Source organism: Lissotriton helveticus, chromosome 6 (assembly GCF_964261635.1).
Source record: "Lissotriton helveticus chromosome 6, aLisHel1.1, whole genome shotgun sequence".
Classification (NCBI taxonomy): domain Eukaryota; kingdom Metazoa; phylum Chordata; class Amphibia; order Caudata; family Salamandridae; genus Lissotriton; species Lissotriton helveticus.
Genome location: NC_136067.1, coordinates 2,130,307,718 through 2,130,323,008, shown reverse-complemented (window position 1 = coordinate 2,130,323,008; position 15,291 = coordinate 2,130,307,718).

Genomic DNA, 15,291 nt, shown 5'->3' with positions numbered 1-15,291 from the left:
TGCCCAAACAGAAGCTGAAAAGGGCTGTAACCAACCCCCTTCTGTGGGACTTCTCTATAAGCAAACAAAAGGCAGGGCAGCAGTTGTCCCATCTCCGCCTGAGCTTTTCAGGGAGAACCTTAATCATGCCCTTTAAGGTCTTGTTGAATCTCTCAACTAGACCATTGCATTGTGGGTGATAGGGTGTGGTGAACTTGTAGTTCACTCCACACTCCTTCCACATAGCAGTCAGATAACTAGACATGAAGTTTGCACCTCTGTCTGAGATTACCTTCTTACGGAAACCCACTCTTGAGAAAACTCCCAAGAGGGCTCTTGCCACCACAGGTGTTGTAGTGGTCCTAAGGGGAATAGCTTCTGGGTATCTGCTGGCATGATCCACTACCACCAGAATAAATCTTTGCCCAGATGCTGTTTGGGGATCCATTGGTTCAACAATGTCAATCCCAACTCTTTCAAAGGGAACCCCCACCACAGGTAGTGGTATAAGGGGGGGCATTTGTGGTGCCACCTGATTTGCCACTGGCTTGGCAGGTGACACAGGAGCGACAAAACTCCTTTGTGTCTTCAGACATGTGGGGCCAGTGAAAGTGAGGGACAAGCCTGTCCCAAGTCTTGTTCTGGCCAAGATGTCCTGCTAAGGGAATATTATGGGCCAAGGTAAGAAGGAAGCCCCTGAATGCCAAAGATATGACCAACCTCCTGGAATCACCGGGCTTGGGGTCTCTACTCTCTGAATACAGGAGCCCTTCATCCCAGTAAACCTTATGGGTTCCACTAGCATTCCCAGCAGCCTCAGCAGCAGCTTGCTGTCTGAAGGGTTTAAGAGAGGGGCAGTCCAACTGCGCCTGTCTCAGATCTGCCCTTGAAGGTCCCCTTGTCCCAAGAAACTCATCCTGTTCAGGCTCAAGCTCTTCTAGGACAGTTCCTTCTTGGGTCTCACAATCAGCTTCCTGGGAAGACTGATCCTCATCCTGAGGCAAGGGGGAAGGCACTGCCTTAACCCTACTGCTTCTCCTCTCTGAAGGCAACTGGTCCATTATTCCAGAATCCAGTGCCTGTTCAGTGTTGCAATTTCTGACCTGTGACCTGGTCACAGCAAGGACATGTGCTGAGATACCTAACATTTCTGCATGGGTCCTATACTCCACCTCAGACCAAACTGACGATTCCAGGTCATTGCCAAGCAAACATTCTACAGGAAGGTCTGAACTAACAACAACCTTCTTTAGGCCAGTTACCCCTCCCCAGGAGAAATTAACAACTGCCATACTGTGTGTGGTAGTGACATTGCTAGCATTGGTCACTAGGAAGTTCTCTCCTAGTATAATCTGTCCAGGGTCCACAAAGTCAGGCGTCACCATGGTGACACTGGCACATGTGTCCCTGTAGGCCTGAGCCATTCTGTTATTAATCAAAGGTGTCTGTCTGTACTTGCCCAAGTTACTGGGACTCACAGTAGAGGACAAAATCATGTCCCCATCACAGACAAGAACAGCTTGATTTTGATATTCTGACTAGGCCAGAATCCTTCTCAGTTCCCAGGGTTAACCCTACCACACCCTTCTGCTGAGAATCACCACTTGGAGCTGAACTAGGGGGAACAGTTGCCTTAGGGGCAATGGTGGTTGGAGCTGTCTCCTTTTTGGTGCAATCACTTGTCCAGTGAGAATTTACTTTACAAACTTTGCACTATGGTTTCTTAGGACCTTCTTTCTTTTTGGATTGTTGGGAACCCCACCATTAGAAGCTTTTTGGGGACCTTGAGAAGACTTCTGGTCTTTCGCTTTCTCCCCACCCTTTTGGTCTTGCTTCTTCTGATCATCACCCTGGTTCTGTACTTCTGCTTCACCCTGGTTCTGACCCATTTGTCTGCCTTCTTTCCCAATTCTTAGGGAGAGTCCAGATCAGAGTCAATCAGGTGCTGATGCAACAGCTGGTTTTGAAAGTTATTAAGAATCTGTTCTCTCATAATAGGGTTATACAATCCTGTATAGTCCCTTACTTTACTGCCCAGTAACCAGCCTTCCGGAGCCTTGGCTGCACAATCTACAAAGTCAGTCCAGTCCTGAGTCTGTGTCTTCTGGGTGTCTCTGAAGAGCAACCTGTACTGCTCAGTGGTTAAGCCAAACCCATCTATCAGAGCACTCTTCAGGACTGTGTAGTTATCAGCATCCTCATCATTAACTGTGAGGAGCTTGTCTCTGCCTTTATCTGAAAAGGAGAGACATAAGATTGCTGCCCACTGACTTTAGGGTACCTGCTGTACTTTGCAGGCCCTCTCCAAAGCAGTTAACCACTTGTGGATGTCATCCCCACTCTTGTAGGGAGGGACAATCTTACTTAGGTTTCTATTGTCAAAAGACCTATCCCTATTTCTAGGGATGTTGTTGCCACCCGTGTGCTTTAGCCCACACAATTTCCTTTCTCTTTCAAAGGCTAGGGATCTTTTGCAAGGGCAATTTCTTGCCTCTGGATTCTAAGCTTGGCTTCTCTCATCCTAGCTTTATGCTCTCTTCTCTGAGGGGAGGTCATCCTCCTCAGAGCTGAGGCATTGGACACTACTGATGAGGTAGAAGTGTCAGACCCACTAGAAAGGGATCTTTTTCTTCTATTCCCATCATTAGGCCTACGTGGGGGAATGGGAGGTCTACTTGAGCCCTCTCTGTCTCCTGGCAGTCCTAAGTTGCCCAGGTTGGGGTTCACTACCTCATCCTGGCCAGCATCCACATCATCATCAGAGGTCACTGGGTTCTCACCAGTGTACTCCTCCTCTGCTGAGGGATGGTCCCCCTCTGCACTACCTTGGTTACCTGGGTCTGATGCATTCTCTGTGGATGTATGTCGATACATAGCGCACCATTCCATCGCGTGCGTTTACCACGCGTATTTCAAATCTCAAAGTCCTTTTCATCGTCACCTTTTACAACGAACGTTGTTGCAACGCCAATGCGTTGATTGCTATTGGCAGCACCTCACTTCGCAGACCACTAAATCGCACGCCGTGACAACGCGTTTTTTGTGTTAGCTGCTCTTCCATAGGCTGGGGAATTTGGGCTTGAAATTCAGAGATGCCGAATTAAAATACATGATAATTGGAAGCAAAGTGGGTCCGGGCTGTGTGCTTTTGCAACAGACCTGCCTGTAATAAGACAGGACAGTTTCTGAGCAGTCTGTCAGTGTGAAGCCATTTTCTTTCCTTTGGACATTTGCTTATTGTTTCGCATTAAAAGTAGTTCTAACATCAGATCTCACTTGTCATTTATGGAATGACAAACTGGCTACCATGCGTTCTAATCATCTGACAAATCACAAAGAGGTCTGCTGTGAGTAAATGTAGGAACACATGTACTTTATAAGATGACAGAACTACAGGCTGACCTGCAATTTCTTTATTTAAGGTATGAACCACTTTTAACATCATAATACATGATGGTATCGTAATCCGCAATTCCAATCCCCCAGTTAATCCGTTGTCTCCTGCTTTTTTAATTAGAGATATTTTGATTGTAGTAATGGAATTGTCCGTAATTATTAACTTTGATCTGCATTGGCAACATTTTTTCTCAGTGCTGTTTTTCGCAACACCAAACAATCTACTACTTCGGTAGCAATTTATGTGACCGGCTCGGTGCTCGTGATCTTCCTTCCTTGGGGCAGACGGAGAGATTCTGCCCTTTAAGGTACATAGAAGGGTGTGATTTGTGACTTCCCTTGATTCCCCGCTGCGATGCTCGACGACACCCCCCAGGGGATATGATGTTTTCAGCGGCACCTCTTTGCATATACACAAAGCATTCCTCTTTCATAATAATATTGACCAAATCAATAGGCGTGACCTTTCTGTAAGTGAAAGTGAATCTTCATTCAGTATCTGTGTGGTTATGTGAGCCATTGGCTGAATTAATAAATGAGTGCATTGATGGCTGCATCGGCTAGAGACTAAATGCATGAGCGATTGGATGCATCAATGAATGGATGTTGTATGAATGGCTGAATGAATGAGTGCTTCAATAGATGATGCGGGCAAGGACAATGTGTGGGGTAAATGAAGAGCCTGGACAGTGTGGTTTAGTCGCAATCGCAGCGCCTGGGTGATGTGAAATGTCAGGGTAGTGTTCCGCGCACACTGGCATTTCTCTGCCTCCTCTCCATGTCTCCAGCGGCTGTGTCCCCGTTGTCATCGCGGCATTTCTCTTTCCCCGCACACTGGCATTTCTCTGTCTATTTCTCCTTCCGGCACGCTGGCATTTAAAAACAATGTTTTTTACTTTGAAGCATACTTCAAGTGCTGGGGTCATGTGTTCAGCAGCCGTGTCCCCGTTGTTATAGCAGCATTTCTCCTTCCACACACACTGGCATTCCTCTGCCTATTCCTCCTTCCAGGCACACAGTGTCATGTCTATCGCAGCATTTCTACTTCCGCGCACACTGGCATTTCTCTGCCTATTTCTCCTTCGGGCACACAGTGTCATGTCTTCAGCAGCCGTGTCCCCGTTGTCATTGCTAGCGATGTAAATCACTAGCAATTGGCAGTTGTAGCATGCATTGTAAAGCTGAAAAAAACAATGAAGGAGTAACCCCTCGTGGCTAGAGAAAAAATAACTCTCTAACAATGAGCACAAATGCTCTGGTTAGCACATTTTGCCCCAACCTGTTACTGGATAAAGCATATCCTTATAGAAGACCCCTCACTCACCAACCTGGTTGGTGACATGCTTCATCATCGGGGTCCCACCCCATAGGCCGAGTGCCTACAGGGTGTGCTGCGACACCTGATTACAGTGGAGCTGGTTTCGTTTTTTATGTGTTCAAGACTATCAAAATTGTGTTTAAAAAAGGGCCAACACTACTCACTTCAAGTATTTATTCTTGAGTGCTTGAACCCTTAGTAAAATTAAAGTGTGGCACCTTTGCCTAATTAGGAAGGCTTTGGTGTCAAAAGTCGTATTAAAATATATAAAAATAGCGAAAGTGTGCTATGTGAATGTGAATGTACAAAACTATTGTTTAAAAAGGTCTACATGTTTCAACCCATACATGGATTCAAGGGTTTTCGTCAGGACCGTAGGTGATTTGAACTGGGTGGTCCGCCCACGCTAAGGAGCGTCCTGCCCTAGTTCAATTTAGAGATCGTAAATAGTGATCTCGTGAAAAAGGTGCGTTTTTCTCTTTTGAAAAAAACCTGTGAAAAGACAGGGAAACAAAGAACAGGAAGGGGTCACACACAGGGGTAGACAAAATGGATTATACCACATATAACACATATATTCATGATCAGTAGCACAATCATAATATCCACGTGTGGAATCATGCCAGCATATCACTATCGTGATTAGAACATATCTATTGCGTGGGTGGCAACAGAAATACAGTGATAAGATGCCGGGAGGTGCCTTTCAATTGAAGGGCAGGCGCCAAATGAGAGGTGTCGATATGGTTTGGCGTCTGGAATATGTGAAAAATCAGGGGTCGGTAAATGGGAGAGTGACCTATTAGCGTGCTGCGCTGTGAACGGCTGCCAAATGAATGTGAGCAGTCGTGAGAAGAACCGTCTCAATTGTATGGAGGCGGCTAGTTGTTTTTGTGCTTACGCTTAGAAGCGAAACTGTCGCTTCATAGGCACCAGCGTTACCAAGTTGACAGGATTCCGTCTCCTGTAGGTAGAAAACCAAATATCTAGTGTCAGCGCTGTGGTCATTGAGCGCTGACAATCGAGTATTGCCTCAAGAGAAAATGCGGTCGATCGTTACCGCATTGCGATCCTTCAAGTGTACTTACTTGTCGCTTCTGTTCATCAGACCGAATAACCTACTTGGTTCTTGCTCGGCGTGCCATGTGGAGTGTCCCCGGTACCTGGATGCCGGTAATGTGAGCACTTCCTCGTTGGGCGTGGCCGGGTCACGTGTGGTGAGCACGTGATCAAGAGATAGCCAATCACGATGTTCAGTAAACACTGTGGTAGGACTTGCCCAAATGGGTCAATGTGTACATCGCTATGGTAACCGGTGTTGTGATCTAGGGCGAACAGCGCTCTTTTTGCTGAGGCATGGTTCTAGGGTTTTTTTACGTTTGTGGGGGCACAAACACGGGTTGGAATGGGACATATTTACAAGGTATTAATTTACAGAGAATACTATCAGGACATAGAAAAGCGGGCAGAATTACCGCTTGTTGGATTTTGAATAAGATGAAATAAAACAGAATAGAACGGGCACATAGTGATTCTGTATGATGGGGTCTGGATTCAGATGGGCCCTCTTATGTCAATACATTGTTCCACGGTATATTGTCGTTTAAACCGGTTTTATGCGTGGAAAGTCTGTAGACCCACCTCTGTTCCTTTTCATATAGACGTTTGGTCAGGTTTGTACCAGGTTGCACTTGTTCAATTATTGTCCATTTAATGTCATCGGCAGTGTGACCTGTCGACAAAAAATGTTCAGTAAGCTTTGTATTTGTCTTCCTGCACCTGATGGTGCTCCTATGCTCTCCGATGCGTAGTTTTATTTTCCTACTGGTCATTCCTACATAATGCAGGTCACATGGGCATGTCAATCTATAGATGACGTTCTCGCTATTGCAGTTGGTCTGCCCTCTGATTGTCCACACTTTGTTAGGTTCCAGCAGTAGTGTTTTTGTATTTGTGGTAAAGGGGCAAACACTGCAACTTCCGCATTTGTAGTGGCCAGTTACCTTAGGTAGACCCCATAGATTTGTTTGTGTTTCTTTCCTAGGGTGTACCGCTAAGGGTCTGGTATTGACCACTGCATCTTTTATGCTTCGTGCCCTTTTAAAAGAGAATAAAGGTTTGTTCCATCTTAGGTTGCCTGTATTCAGAATGTTCCAGTGCTTTTTTATTATCCTTGACACGTCATTGGATATAGTGTTATATGTTGTAACACACGTCAAAGGAATCTCTTCCGGGACCCTTTCTTTTGGTTCCAAAAGCGCTGTGCGAGGCTGATTACGAGCTCGCTTCTGGCTTTTCTGGAGGATTCTGTTTGGGTAACCTCGGTTTTGAAGTTTTTGAGAGAGATCATTAGCTTGTCTCTTGTAGTCTTCTAGTTCACTACAGTTCCTACGGATTCTGAGGTATTGCCCGTATGGTAAATTTTCGCGTAGGGGTCTGGGGTGGAAGCTTTCAAAGCGGAGGAGGTTGTTTTTCGCAGTCGGTTTGTAATGGGTAATAGTAGTCAATTTCCCATCTTTTTTTGTGATTTTTACGTCTAGGAAGACCAGAGTGTCACTGTTTTTTTCATATGTGAACTTTAGATGATTGTCTCGGGTGTTTATCCAGTTAAAGAAAGAGGTTAGTGATTCCTCTGAGCCTTTCCAAATGGTTAGCACATCGTCGATGTACCTACGCCATATCAGGAGATTGGAGCTATAGGGGTTTGTATCGCTGAGAATGTATTTCTCTTCAAAGTCAAATACATACAAACCCGCTATGCTTGGAGCAAAAGAACTGCCCATGGATGTCCCACCCGTCTGTAGGAATATTTGACCTTCAAACTCAAAATAATTCCTTTTCAGTGCTAGCCTTGCACACTCCAGGACAAAATTTTTGGGTGTTCTTGATGTCCATGTTTCTTTCTCTAGAGCTCTTTCTAGTACTTCCAGCGTTGCATCCTGGGGGATGCTGGTGTACAGGCTCTCAATGTCAAAACTCACCAGGATGGTGTCATTATCCACAGTAAGTTGGTCTAGAATTTGTAAAAGGCTCTTTGTGTCCTGTAGGTATGTGCTGGTTCTTTGCACCATGGCTTTGAAAAAAACGTCGCAAAATTGTGACAGCGGTTCGAGGACTGATCCCAGACCAGAGACAATCGGCCTACCTGGCGGTGGTGTCCTGTTTTTATGTATTTTGGGGAGGGTATAGAAGTAGGGGATTTTCCCTTCGCTGTTGCAAAGGAAATTTGCCTCCTGTTTAGATATAAAGCCCTTGGTTTCTCCATATTCCACTAGCGATGTTATCTCGCTTTTCAAATCTTCTGTTGGATCCACCGGTAATCTGCGATAGCTGTTGTCATCTGATAGAAGTCGAAGACATTCGATTTGATAAGCTGTGCGATCTTGCACAACAATTCCACCACCTTTATCCGCAGGTTTTATCACAATTGTTTCACAATTCCGCAGGGTTTCGAGGGCGACCCTTTCCTGGTTGGTCAGGTTCATGAATTGTTTCTTTGGTTTTGTATTCTCAATTTCATTGAATACCGCCTGCTCGAATGTGGAAATTTCCACAGGTATCAGGTGTGGCGGAGGGGTGAAAGTGGCTTTGTTTCTCAGACCTGTTTCATTAGGATCTGGATTCTCCTCAGTGATTGGTCTTTTTTTGAAAAAAGCTTTTAGCCTGAGTTTTCTAAAGAAAGACGAGAGTTCGCAGTGAAGTCTGAATTTGTCCAGATTCGCTGTCGGTACAAATCCTAAGCCTTTATTCAGGACTGATTCTTCGTCTGTGCTCAGTGGTCTAGTTGCGAGGTTGGTTATCAGGTTCTCCGGTTGCTCGGTCCTGCCTGTTGTGGTCTGGGTTTGCTCTGGTTCGCACTCGGATCTTCCGGTGCCCAGTGTACATGAGCTCCCTGATTTTGATTTCTTCTTTTTCCCCTTCCCCTTCCGCCCCGGTATAAAAAAGGCGGTGTGTAGGGGTTTGGTTGGAAAAATGGCTGCTGGAATGGTGGTTGCCAGCCATATATTGGCATATTTTGTGGGTGGTAGTATGGATCAGGTGGTCCTTGCATTGGTACTGGTGCGTAGTGTGACCAGTTCCCTTGACCTCTACCCCGTCCTCTCCCTCTTGGTTTGGAGTTGCTTCCTCCAGAATTTATACTTGAATTAGAAGTATTGCTTGAGGCATTACTGGAGGCATCTGAGTTGTCTTCTCCTTTAGATTGAGGGGTAAACTCTGGGTCAGAGTATGGGTATGCCTTAGTATAGGAGAATTTCTTTAGATCTTTCTGGAACTTTTGCACTTTTTGCTGGGTCAAATTGTCTTTATAGTCTGTCATTTCCTTGTTTAATTCATCAAGCTTTTTCTTAAAGCCTGTAATCGTAGTTTTCATGTGACTTTCTGTCACCTGGATCTCGACTTGGATTTTTTCGGACAGTCTTAAGGCTGTCTTTAGTATCAGTACGATCCAATCGTGCGTGCAGTGCCATGCTATGGCTGCCCAGTCTTTTCGAAAAGCTTAGTCTTCAAGGAAAATGCGGGGTGCATTTGAAACCAATAGTCCTTTAGGAGCCATACTGTTACTCAAATATTCTTTTAGAATTGTCCCATGCAGGATAGTCCTGATTCTGTTTCTCTTCATCTCTGTAAGATTTTCCCAATCTTTTGTTGTTGAAATACTTTGTGCTATATTTGCATCTGCGAAAGCAGATAGGTCACTCATGATCTCATCGACCTCTGCAGAGGTATATGATAGACCCTGGTTTTCGGCCATGTTGCCAAAAGGTTTGGCAAATGTTGTGTGGTGTCTTATGTGTTTTATACAACTCTCGCAGCTGTGCGCTGCCTAAATCTTCGCAACAATGGAGAGAGAGAGGGATAATAATAATGACAGGCACTATGTGAGGTGGGAACTCCTGGTCCCCCAATTAATATGAAAAAAACAATGAAGGAGTAACCCCTCGTGGCTAGAGAAAAAATAACTCTCTAACAATGAGCACAAATGCTCTGGTTAGCACATTTTGCCCCAACCTGTTACTGGATAAAGCATATCCTTATAGAAGACCCCTCACTCACCAACCTGGTTGGTGACATGCTTCATCATCGGGGTCCCACCCCATAGGCCGAGTGCCTACAGGGTGTGCTGCGACACCTGATTACAGTGGAGCTGGTTTCGTTTTTTATGTGTTCAAGACTATCAAAATTGTGTTTAAAAAAAGGGCCAACACTACTCACTTCAAGTATTTATTCTTGAGTGCTTGAACCCTTAGTAAAATTAAAGTGTGGCACCTTTGCCTAATTAGGAAGGCTTTGGTGTCAAAAGTCGTATTAAAATATATAAAAATAGCGAAAGTGTGCTATGTGAATGTGAATGTACAAAACTATTGTTTAAAAAGGTCTACATGTTTCAACCCATACATGGATTCAAGGGTTTTCGTCAGGACCGTAGGTGATTTGAACTGGGTGGTCCGCCCACGCTAAGGAGCGTCCGGCCCTAGTTCAATTTAGAGATCGTAAATAGTGATCTCGTGAAAAAGGTGCGTTTTTCTCTTTTGAAAAAAACCTGTGAAAAGACAGGGAAACAAAGAACAGGAAGGGGTCACACACAGGGGTAGACAAAATGGATTATACCACATATAACACATATATTCATGATCAGTAGCACAATCATAATATCCACGTGTGGAATCATGCCAGCATATCACTATCGTGATTAGAACATATCTATTGCGTGGGTGGCAACAGAAATACAGTGATAAGATGCCGGGAGGTGCCTTTCAATTGAAGGGCAGGCGCCAAATGAGAGGTGTCGATATGGTTTGGCGTCTGGAATATGTGAAAAATCAGGGGTCGGTAAATGGGAGAGTGACCTATTAGCGTGCTGCGCTGTGAACGGCTGCCAAATGAATGTGAGCAGTCGTGAGAAGAACCGTCTCAATTGTATGGAGGCGGCTAGTTGTTTTTGTGCTTACGCTTAGAAGCGAAACTGTCGCTTCATAGGCACCAGCGTTACCAAGTTGACAGGATTCCGTCTCCTGTAGGTAGAAAAACAAATATCTAGTGTCAGCGCTGTGGTCATTGAGCGCTGACAATCGAGTATTGCCTCAGGAGAAAATGCGGTCGATCGTTACCGCATTGCGATCCTTTAAGTGTACTTACTTGTCGCTTCTGTTCATCAGACCGAATAACCTACTTGGTTCTTGCTCGGCGTGCCCCGTGGAGTGTCTCCGGTACCTGGATGCCGGTAATGTGAGCACTTCCTCGTTGGGCGTGGCCGGGTCACGTGTGGTGAGCACGTGATCAAGAGATAGCCAATCACGATGTTCAGTAAACACTGTGGTAGGACTTGCCCAAAGGGGTCAATGTGTACATCGCTATGGTAACCGGTGTTGTGATCTAGGGCGAACAGCGCTCTTTTTGCTGAGGCATGGTTCTAGGGTTTTTTTACGTTTGTGGGGGCACAAACACGGGTTGGAATGGGACATATTTACAAGGTATTAATTTACAGAGAATACTATCAGGACATAGAAAAGCGGGCAGAATTACCGCTTGTTGGATTTTGAATAAGATGAAATAAAACAGAATAGAACGGGCACATAGTGATTCCGTATGATGGGGTCTGGATTCAGATGGGCCCTCTTATGTCAATACATTGTTCCACGGTATATTGTCGTTTAAACCGGTTTTATGCGTGGAAAGTCTGTGGACCCACCTCTGTTCCTTTTCATATAGACGTTTGGTCAGGTTTGTACCAGGTTGCACTTGTTCAATTATTGTCCATTTAATGTCATCGGCAGTGTGACCTGTCGACAAAAAATGTTCAGTAAGCTTTGTATTTGTCTTCCTGCACCTGATGGTGCTCCTATGCTCTCCGATGCGTAGTTTTATTTTCCTACTGGTCATTCCTACATAATGCAGGTCACATGGGCATGTCAATCTATAGATGACGTTCTCGCTATTGCAGTTGGTCTGCCCTCTGATTGTCCACACTTTGTTAGGTTCCAGCAGTAGTGTTTTTGTATTTGTGGTAAAGGGGCAAACACTGCAACTTCCGCATTTGTAGTGGCCAGTTACCTTAGGTAGACCCCATAGATTTGTTTGTGTTTCTTTCCTAGGGTGTACCGCTAAGGGTCTGGTATTGACCACTGCATCTTTTATGCTTCGTGCCCTTTTAAAAGAGAATAAAGGTTTGTTCCATCTTAGGTTGCCTGTATTCAGAATGTTCCAGTGCTTTTTTATTATCCTTGACACGTCATTGGATATAGTGTTATATGTTGTAACACACGTCAAAGGAATCTCTTCCGGGACCCTTTCTTTTGGTTCCAAAAGCGCTGTGCGAGGCTGATTACACACTCTGGTCTTCCTAGACGTAAAAATCACAAAAAAAGATGGGAAATTGACTACTATTACCCATTACAAACCGACTGCGAAAAACAACCTCCTCCGCTTTGAAAGCTTCCACCCCAGACCCCTACGCGAAAATTTACCATACGGGCAATACCTCAGAATCCGTAGGAACTGTAGTGAACTAGAAGACTACAAGAGACAAGCTAATGATCTCTCTCAAAAACTTCAAAACCGAGGTTACCCAAACAGAATCCTCCAGAAAAGCCAGAAGCGAGCTCGTAATCAGCCTCGCACAGCGCTTTTGGAACCAAAAGAAAGGGTCCCGGAAGAGATTCCTTTGACGTGTGTTACAACATATAACACTATATCCAATGACGTGTCAAGGATAATAAAAAAGCACTGGAACATTCTGAATACAGGCAACCTAAGATGGAACAAACCTTTATTCTCTTTTAAAAGGGCACGAAGCATAAAAGATGCAGTGGTCAATACCAGACCCTTAGCGGTACACCCTAGGAAAGAAACACAAACAAATCTATGGGGTCTACCTAAGGTAACTGGCCACTACAAATGCGGAAGTTGCAGTGTTTGCCCCTTTACCACAAATACAAAAACACTACTGCTGGAACCTAACAAAGTGTGGACAATCAGAGGGCAGACCAACTGCAATAGCGAGAACGTCATCTATAGATTGACATGCCCATGTGACCTGCATTATGTAGGAATGACCAGTAGGAAAATAAAACTACGCATCGGAGAGCATAGGAGCACCATCAGGTGCAGGAAGACAAATACAAAGCTTACTGAACATTTTTTGTCGACAGGTCACACTGCCGATGACATTAAATGGACAATAATTGAACAAGTGCAACCTGGTACAAACCTGACCAAACGTCTATATGAAAAGGAACAGTGTGGGTCTACAGACTTTCCACGCATAAAACCGGTTTAAACGACAATATACCGTGGAACAATGTATTGACATAAGAGGGCCCATCTGAATCCAGACCCCATCATACGGAATCACTATGTGCCCGTTCTATTCTGTTTTATTTCATCTTATTCAAAATCCAACAAGCGGTAATTCTGCCCGCTTTTCTATGTCCTGATAGTATTCTCTGTAAATTAATACCTTGTAAATATGTCCCATTCCAACCCGTGTTTGTGCCCCCACAAACGTAAAAAAACCCTAGAACCATGCCTCAGCAAAAAGAGCGCTGTTCGCCCTAGATCACAACACCGGTTACCATAGCGATGTACACATTGACCCATTTGGGCAAGTCCTACCACAGTGTTTACTGAACATCGTGATTGGCTATCTCTTGATCACGTGCTCACCACACGTGACCCGGCCACGCCCAACGAGGAAGTGCTCACATTACCGGCATCCAGGTACCGGAGACACTCCACGGGGCACGCCGAGCAAGAACCAAGTAGGTTATTCGGTCTGATGAACAGAAGCGACAAGTAAGTACACTTGAAGGATCGCAATGCGGTAACGATCGACCGCATTTTCTCTTGAGGCAATACTCGATTGTCAGCGCTCAATGACCACAGCGCTGACACTAGATATTTGTTTTTCTACCTACAGGAGACGGAATCCTGTCAACTTGGTAACGCTGGTGCCTATGAAGCGACAGTTTCGCTTCTAAGCGTAAGCACAAAAACAACTAGCCGCCTCCATACAATTGAGACGGTTCTTCTCACGACTGCTCACATTCATTTGGCAGCCGTTCACAGCGCAGCACGCTAATAGGTCACTCTCCCATTTACCGACCCCTGATTTTTCACATATTCCAGACGCCAAACCATATCGACACCTCTCATTTGGCGCCTGCCCTTCAATTGAAAGGCACCTCCCGGCATCTTATCACTGTATTTCTGTTGCCACCCACGCAATAGATATGTTCTAATCACGATAGTGATATGCTGGCATGATTCCACACGTGGATATTATGATTGTGCTACTGATCATGAATATATGTGTTATATGTGGTATAATCCATTTTGTCTACCCCTGTGTGTGACCCCTTCCTGTTCTTTGTTTCCCTGTCTTTTCACAGGTTTTTTTCAAAAGAGAAAAACGCACCTTTTTCACGAGATCACTATTTACGATCTCTAAATTGAACTAGGGCAGGACGCTCCTTAGCGTGGGCGGACCACCCAGTTCAAATCACCTACGGTCCTGACGAAAACCCTTGAATCCATGTATGGGTTGAAACATGTAGACCTTTTTAAACAATAGTTTTGTACATTCACATTCACATAGCACACTTTCGCTATTTTTATATATTTTAATACGACTTTTGACACCAAAGCCTTCCTAATTAGGCAAAGGTGCCACACTTTAATTTTACTAAGGGTTCAAGCACTCAAGAATAAATACTTGAAGTGAGTAGTGTTGGCCCTTTTTTAAACACAATTTTGATAGTCTTGAACACATAAAAAACGAAACCAGCTCCACTGTAATCAGGTGTCGCAGCACACCCTGTAGGCACTCGGCCTATGGGGTGGGACCCCGATGATGAAGCATGTCACCAACCAGGTTGGTGAGTGAGGGGTCTTCTATAAGGATATGCTTTATCCAGTAACAGGTTGGGGCAAAATGTGCTAACCAGAGCATTTGTGCTCATTGTTAGAGAGTTGTTGGACTTGGCCCGCAGGGCTGGTTCACCCCTGAACTTTTTGCCTTATGTGTGACCCTGTGTCAGTGATTTTTGGGTCTCTGCGCACTTTGCCCTGAGTCCCAGAGTGAAAGTGCGGGCGTGTAGCATGGCTGGCCTGCCCTCCCATAGGAATGCATGGGGAATGTGTGTGTCCCTGGTAGTTCCTGATGCGTGGGGAGTGCAGGCTCGAGTTTAGTATGTGTAAACTCGTGAGAGTAAATGCTGCGAGATGGTGTCTGCGGCATGTATGTGTCTAGAAGGGAAGTGCTACTTCTGGACATTGAGATATGTGTGCATGTGCTGTGAGGGTGCTGGAGCGTGATTGGCTGGAGCTGGCTGGCATGCCAGGCTCCAGGAAGTCTGGATGGGTCTGCCCGGTGGTGAGGGGGAGATTAGCATGAGTGATGTGTGGGAGGAGTGTACCTGTGTCCTGGATGGGCTGGGTTTTCCCCACACAATGCTGGCTCCGCCCCCCTGTGGTGTGTCTAACGACCCTAGCCTCCCCAGTGAAAGAAATGGGTGGTTGGGCCATCAAGAGTGCTCCAGAGCCAGCTGAAACTGGTTTTCCCCCCACCCTGCACCTTGAAACAAAGGATTTGTTACTAT